Below are 7,401 nucleotides of genomic sequence, written 5' to 3' on the forward strand. Positions count from 1 at the left end.
CACACACACACACACACACACACTCACAATACTCTCACACACACACATACACTCACACACACACAAATGTATACAATGTTATAGCCACGCAGGTGTTGTATATATACAAGGTACATCCAAAGCAGAAACAAGGCACCCTAGAGAGGAAGGCGCTGGCCCCTGGGTGGGGGCGTTTGGGAACTAGGAAGGGCTTCCTGCATACGCTGATTTTTCAGCAGAATCTTGAAGAAAGCCAGGCATTCTAAGGGGCAGAGATAAGGAGAGTCAGGGCAAAGGAATGGCCATGGGAAATGAGTGGCACGTGTGAGAATCAGCAAGCAGACAGTCTTTCTAGCCAGACCAAAAGTACATGGAGGGGAATCTAGATTGACTGGGAAGAAAGGATGAGGTCAAATTTTTTTGTTTTGGAGGCGGGAAAGGAAGGGCAATTGGGGTTAAGTGACTTGCCCAAGGCCACAGCGTTAGTAAAGTTTCTGAGATCAGATTTGAACTCAGGTCTTCCTCACTCCAGGGCTGGTGCTCTATTCACTGCACCACCTAGCTGCCCCCTGCCAAGTTTGATCTTAGCGGTAATACGGAGCTACTGGCATTCACTGAACAGAGGCAGAGGTGACAATCAGACCTATGCTTTTGGAAGGTTGCTTTGTCAGACATGTAGAGGGTGGAATGGAGGGGGAGAAACCTGATGCAGGGAAATCCCAGAGAGGGGCATTGCAACAGTCCAGGTGAGAGGGGAGGAGCTAGTGGGGTGGCTATGTGAGCGGAGAAAAGGGGAAATACATGCGTTATTGGGAAAGTCGAAATGTCGAGATTTGGAGACTGATGGTAGAACAGAAGGATGGTGGTGCTCTCAACAGTAAGAGGGAAGCTTGAGGCGAGGTGGGTTTGCTGGGGGCGGGGGAGGAGGGATGAACAGCTCTGCTTGAACTATATTGAACTCAAGAAGTCAAAAGGACCGACGCTTTGGAGCGTCCGACGGGAGGGTCATGGGTGAGATCGGAGCTCAAACGTAGAGATCTGAGAATCAAATTGAACCGGGGGAAGCTGATGAGACTGATCACTAGGTAAGAGGGAGCATAGAGAGAAGAGGGTCCGGGACAGAGCCACGGGGGACGCACACAGCCAGCAGACATGACGGTGTGCCGGGCACTGACCCCGCGCTCGTGGCTCATGCTATTCCCCCATAAAGGCGATGGGGATTCTGTTTCCCAGAGTCACAATGGCATCTAAGTGAAATGCCTTGGAGAGATTGAGAGCCAGAAGTCCTGGCTCGGCCTCTGTCATGGCTCTCTGGCCTCAGTTCTCTCGGTTCCTCTGTTCACTGTCGGACTCCACACAGGCAGTCTGGTGAGAGAGCTTAGAGATTTCTCTCTGAGTCCAGGAAGCTCTGAGAAACGGACCTTTTTTTCTTGGCTTTTGCATCTGTCCTTTTCAGTTCCAGGTGAAGGGAATGGAGTCTCCGATCTTGTGAGTTTTGAGGGCCAGAAGAGTGAGCCACAAGAATTCAAGAATCAGAGTACAGACTTGACTTTGCAGCCAGTCAGCCATAATGCCCTGAAGAGCAAGTAACTAACTTTGGGAGTGCGGGATGACCCAGACCCTGCAGATACAAGGATTCATCTGCCAAATACATCTGGACGTGAACTTGGAACCAATGCCATGTGGGAGGAACTAAGCTAAATTCTGAGCTCACTTCTCCACCCGCCTCTCCTGGCCCGCCCCAGACAGAGGGGTGGCCTGGAGAGAGTATGCCCCTAAGGTATTGGGGGGAGTGTTTGTATATTTGTTCTTATGAAAACTTTGAAGCAAACATACTTTTGTAAAAGCTCATTAATATTAAATGACTAAATAGAGCTAGAGAGTTATCCGCTGGCATCTGACACTGGCAACAGGTGGGGGCTCCAGCTGATATCAGTAGGGACACAAAGGCCTCAGGATTGCCCCACAATCCTGAGAGGCAAATGCAGCTGCACGCTACAGAGACCCAGCAAAGGAGACTTCGGAGCAGTGCTGAAGGAGGTAAAACCTTCAAGAGGAGGGGATTCTGGAGGAGCTGAAGATGCTGGGACACTTTAGACTGAGACATTTAGCAGTGAAGAGGTTACTGGTACCTTTGGAGAGAACATTTCCGGCTGAATGAGATCAGAAGACAGATTTCAGGGGTTTTAGAGGAGAAAGTGGGGATAAATCACTGAGTTTAGAAGGCTTAAAAACAAACAAACACCTATCTTAACATTAGATAAAATGAGTATTTCCATATACACAGAAGAACAGAAAAGGAGGATTGTATGAGAAACTAGAAATCTCATTATGTCCAGCTGGCTGTTCTTTTTAAATGCATAGCGAACAGTGAATCCAAACACAACTTTCCTTCTGTTCTCTTCCTATCACTTTAAAATCTCATCCCTCCCTTCCCTTATCCCTCTCCCCTCACTGAAAAATGAAACAAAACCAAATCCTTGTGACAAATGTGCAGAGTCAAGGAAAGTCGACTTTTACGTTGCTTATGTCTAACAACGTCTGATTCATTCTTCATCTTGAGTTTATCCCCGCTCATTGGGGGTGGGTGCTTCATTGGCATGCTTCATTGGATCCTCTGAAATTAGGGATGGCCATTACATTGTTCTTAAATCTTTCAAAGCTGGTTTTCTTCACACTGTTGTTGCTATTGTGTGAATTGTTCTCCGGGTTCTGAATAACTTCATATAAATCTGTTGAAACCACCCTCTTTGTCATTTCTTACAGCATAAAAGCATTTCATTACATCCATAGTCTGAGATTTGTTCAGTCATTTCTCAACTGATTGGTCACCCCCTCAGTTTCCAAAGCTTTGCCACTATAATGAGAGTTGTCAGAAATATTTTTGCACCTCTAGGTCTTTTCTCTCTGTCTTTGATCTTGCACCACAAGCCTAGAAGTGGTATCATAGTTGGGTCAAAGGGTATGCATAGTGTAGTAACCTTTGGGGCATAGTTGCAAATTGCTTTCCAGAATGGCTGGATCAATTCACAATTCTACCAAAATGCATCAGAGCCTGCTTCCCCAACAGCCCCTCCAACAATTGTCATTCTCCTTTTTTGATCAACTTTGCCAAGTTTTTGGTTGTGAGGTAAAGTCTCAGAGTTGTTTCAATTAACATTTTGTCAATTATTAGAAATTTAGAGTACTTTTTCAAATGGTTGTTGATAGCTTGATTTTTTTCCTTTTAATTTTATTTATTTTTAGTTTACAGCATTCAGTTCCACAAGTTTTTGAGTCCCCCCCCCCCAGATGGCATGCAGTCTGATATAGGTTCTACATATACCTTCACTTTAAACATATTTTCACAATAGTCAAGTTGTAAAGAAGAATTTAAATTAAATTTGAAAACTACTTAGGGGTGGTTAGGTGTCACAGTGAATAGAGCACTGGCCCCGGAGTCAGGAGGACCTGAGTTCAAATCCAGCCTCAGATATTTAACACAAAAACTTGCCATGTGACCTTGCATAAGTCACTTAACCCCAATTGCCCTGCAAAAAACAAAAACAAACGACTTAGTCATATCCTTTAATCATTTATCTATTAGGGAATGGATTTGTTCTTATAGGGTTGAATCAGTTGCTTATAAATATTGTAAATGAGACCATTATCTGAGAAAGCTTCTGAAAAGACACCTCTCCTAAAGTTTATTTCTTCCTTTCTAATTTTAACTGCATTGATTTTGTTTGTATAAACATAAAAATATTTTATGTGATGAAAATTATCCATTGTATCTTGTGCAATACTCTCCATTCCTTGCTTCATCATGAACTCATCTTCAATGTGTTTTTAAAAAATGCTTCAATGATCTTTCCTCCCTCCCTCCTTTCCTTCCTTCTTTCTTCCTCCCTCCTTTCTTCCTTCCTTCCTCCCTCCCTGCCTCCCTCTTTTCCTTCCTTCCTTCCTTCTTTCCTTCCTCCTTCCCTTTTTCCCTCTACCTTCTTTCCTTTCCTTATTTCTACCCTTTGTTCTATTCTCCCTCACATTCCCTAAATTGAAAAAAAAATCAAAAAATATCTTTGAGACAAATATATACAGTCAAGCAAAATAAATTCCCACATCAGACACATGTGAATATGTATATCTTATGTAAACTTTTCCCCCAGGAGCTTAGCTGAAAAGGGCAGAAGAGATAAGTGACAAGGCTGGTGAAACCCAGTGAAGGCTTTTCAGAATGGGGGAGGCTCAGGTATGTTTCTAGGCAGCAGGGAAGGAACTAGTAGATAGGGAAAGACTGAAGAGAGATAGAATGGGGATGATAGTGAGTACAATCTGCTAGAGAAGGGAGGACATGGATCAAAGGCGCGGGCAGAAGGGCTGGCCTTGGCTTCCTCTTCATCCAAGACTTGAGTCAAGGAGGATATGGGGTGGGGGAGGAGAAGGGCAAAGAAGGATCTGGATTTTTTTTTTTTTTGGAGGGGTGAAATGTAAGGCTTGAGGAGCAGATATTCGACTTGGAACATCCATTGTGGTGAGCAAGACAGAGAACAAACTAGAACTCAGATAATTCAGCCCCTCCATCCGACAGAAGGAACTGAGTGGCAGGACTTGCTCAAAGGCACAGCCAGAAAAGAGCCCACACCCCGAGCCTGGGTCCGGCGCTTTCCCCATCCTCTTTGACACACAGTCTCTTCATCCTGGGTCCTTAATAAATCTTTCTGTTTTGTTTTGTTTTCCAAATTCGAGTTACAACAAAGAACCCACCTCCCTGAATGGGTCCAGTCTTTTGGAAGTATGTTGAAATGGCTTGTCTGCAGCTATTTGCCCAAATGAGCAGCTTCCTGTTTGGGAACCCAAACCCTTAGGCATCGAAGCTATTGCAATACTTCAGCTAGTGTTGTGGCTTATCTGCACTGGGGTGTCGGGGCACTGTCCAAGCCCCTTCGGAGCCGCAGGAAGGTGGGGAGCCTTTGTATTTGCTTTCATAAATGGGAACTGGGTTACCCTGAGAAACATTTATTCTCTTCCCAGGTACCATCCTAGGTCGGTGGAGATAGAGGCTCGAGGGGGGAAAAAACCCAACCACCACGATACTTGGAGGCTAGCATTAAAATGCAAGTCAATCCGGATTCCTTGGGCATTCTCTGGGAGGCAGGTGGGTGGTTGGGTTTTTAAACTCCCTAAGGGCGATACTGCACCCAGTGAATCAGGATTCTCACAGACGGAGCTCGGAGAGGCTCCTCCGTGGTGCATCGTCCCTCCCCCTCCCTTCTGGGATATGCATCACCTGCCTCTGAATATCCCCATTTCTCTTCGGAGGTAGGCTATCCACCATGAGGACTTGGGTACAATCCTCCCGGCAGCCTGTGTTTGGTTTGTTCTAAGCACTTATCAAAGGAAAGCATTCTTTGTGCCCTGGGCAAGTCCAGTCAGCTCCCCGGGATGAAGACTTGTATTTCTCATGAGCTGTCTGCAATATCTGGCACTTTGTGGGATTTTGGAGACATTTCTCTATGGTTGTGGCCGGGCCTTGAAGCAGCCCAGGTCACCTCTGGGCCTTGGGAGGGTCTGACAACAGACCCTAGCCCAGCCGTCTGAGAATAAGTCAACTACCCTCAGATAGGATCATCAAGATGATGTTTGTCATCAGGTAGTTGTCTCCTAAAATGTGGAGGGACTGAGAGCCGGCAGTGCAGACCAGCAGATCCATGACGAAACTGTGGGTGCTTGAAATAAGCAAGTATGGCACTCTCCTGCAGCTCGGTGATGTGGAGGAGAGAGGGATGGACTTGGGTCAGGAAGACCTGAGTTTGAATGTGTCCTCTGACATTTGTGAGCTGGGTGACCCTGGGCAAGTTATATCTTCTCTCTTGGCCTCAGTTTCCTCATTTGTAAAATGAGTGGGATATGATGGCTTCTGATGAGAGGCATGAGGATCAGAGTGGGGAGAGGGCAGTGTGATGCTCCCTTTGGGCTCCTCAAAGGGCTTCCAAAGCGTAAACACTTGTGCTAGGAATTCCTTCTCCGACAAAAATAGGTCCAAAGGTGTGTCTGATTGTTGCGACCATTTCCAATACATCTTGTATTCTGATTCTGTCCGTTGGCTCTATTCCCCCCAATGTGATTAAGGATCTGTTGGAATTCCGTTCATACCTTTGATTGATAGAATGGAGGACTCTAGTCATTGTTCACACCTCGTTGACAACTGTAATGATGCGCTGGTAGAGCCGGTAACTCAGTCCAAGAGGAGGTCTCCGTCGCAGGGAGAGAGAATCTGGTTTGTTAATTTTAATGGGCTCCTTGGGGATTTGGGGGACAACTCTTCTACTAGGGTTCTAACTTATCTAAAAACCAAACTAACCTCCAAAGTCCAGAGGTCAGAGCCACATCTCAAGACAGCCCTGGAGGTGAATAGCTGATCAATACATACCTGATTGACTGACTTCTGGATCCAAGAGATTTGGGGACAGGCTTCAAAGAGCCCAAGGTCTTGTCTGAATCCCAGCTGTTCCAACTGGGGCATCTCTGTTTCTTCTTCTGTAAGATGGAGATGTGGACTCAGGCTTCCTCTGGCTCAAAATCCTTTACTTCCATGACCAGGGGCTCTGGAGCCATCAAAGCCCCTGCCAGGCCCTGGAGGGGGGAGGTAATTAGTCTGCACACTCCCTTCCCAGTCAAGGGCTCCCTCCCTAGGTCTGGACACCTGGAGAAACATAAAGTCCACAGGGTGGGGATGAATGATTCTTTTGGAGGCAAGGCAGAAGCAGCCACCAGCAGGAGAGGCCAGTGCTGAAACCCCAGAGGGCTGGTTTCTCTCCAGGTGATTCATCTTTGTGTAGGATGTGGCACTCAGCTCAGCCCACCCAAGTCTGAGGGGCTTGGCCGATGACCAGGTCATTTACAGAAAATATTCCTGATGAACAGAAGGAAAGTCCCATATGAAAAGATAAAAGACAAAGGTTAAAGTTAAAAAAAAAAAACCTTGATGGTTCCAAATGGGCAACATTTGTGCCATGTCCACCATGTGATGCAAGCAGGGGATGGAGGCCATTAACATCATAGGGAACCTTGGGAATCTAGCCCAAGCCCTTATTCTACAAAGGAGGAAACTGAGGCCCTGATGCCCAAGTGACTTAGTGTGGTCACACAAATAATAAGCCAGAGATTTGAATCTTAAGCCTCTTTGTACCAGGGCTTTTGTCTCTGGTTTCCTTCTAAATTCAGCTCAGGTGCCCTTTATACTGATTTTATGGTGCCCTCCCTTCAAAGCTATCCATTTTGTCAATATTTTACATATAACACAGGGTCTGGCATACAGTAGGCACTTAATAAATGCTTGTTGATTGATTAATGGCTATTAGGATCAGTGAGATTATGGTATTAAAAGGAAATTTTTAGCACAGCGATAAATGTGATTCACACACACCTCTTAGATATATTGCC

The sequence above is a fragment of the Petaurus breviceps genome, unplaced genomic scaffold, assembly GCF_028583685.1.
Source record: "Petaurus breviceps papuanus isolate PSGF00001 unplaced genomic scaffold, PetGlider_PUasm1.0 428, whole genome shotgun sequence".
NCBI lineage: Eukaryota > Metazoa > Chordata > Mammalia > Diprotodontia > Petauridae > Petaurus > Petaurus breviceps.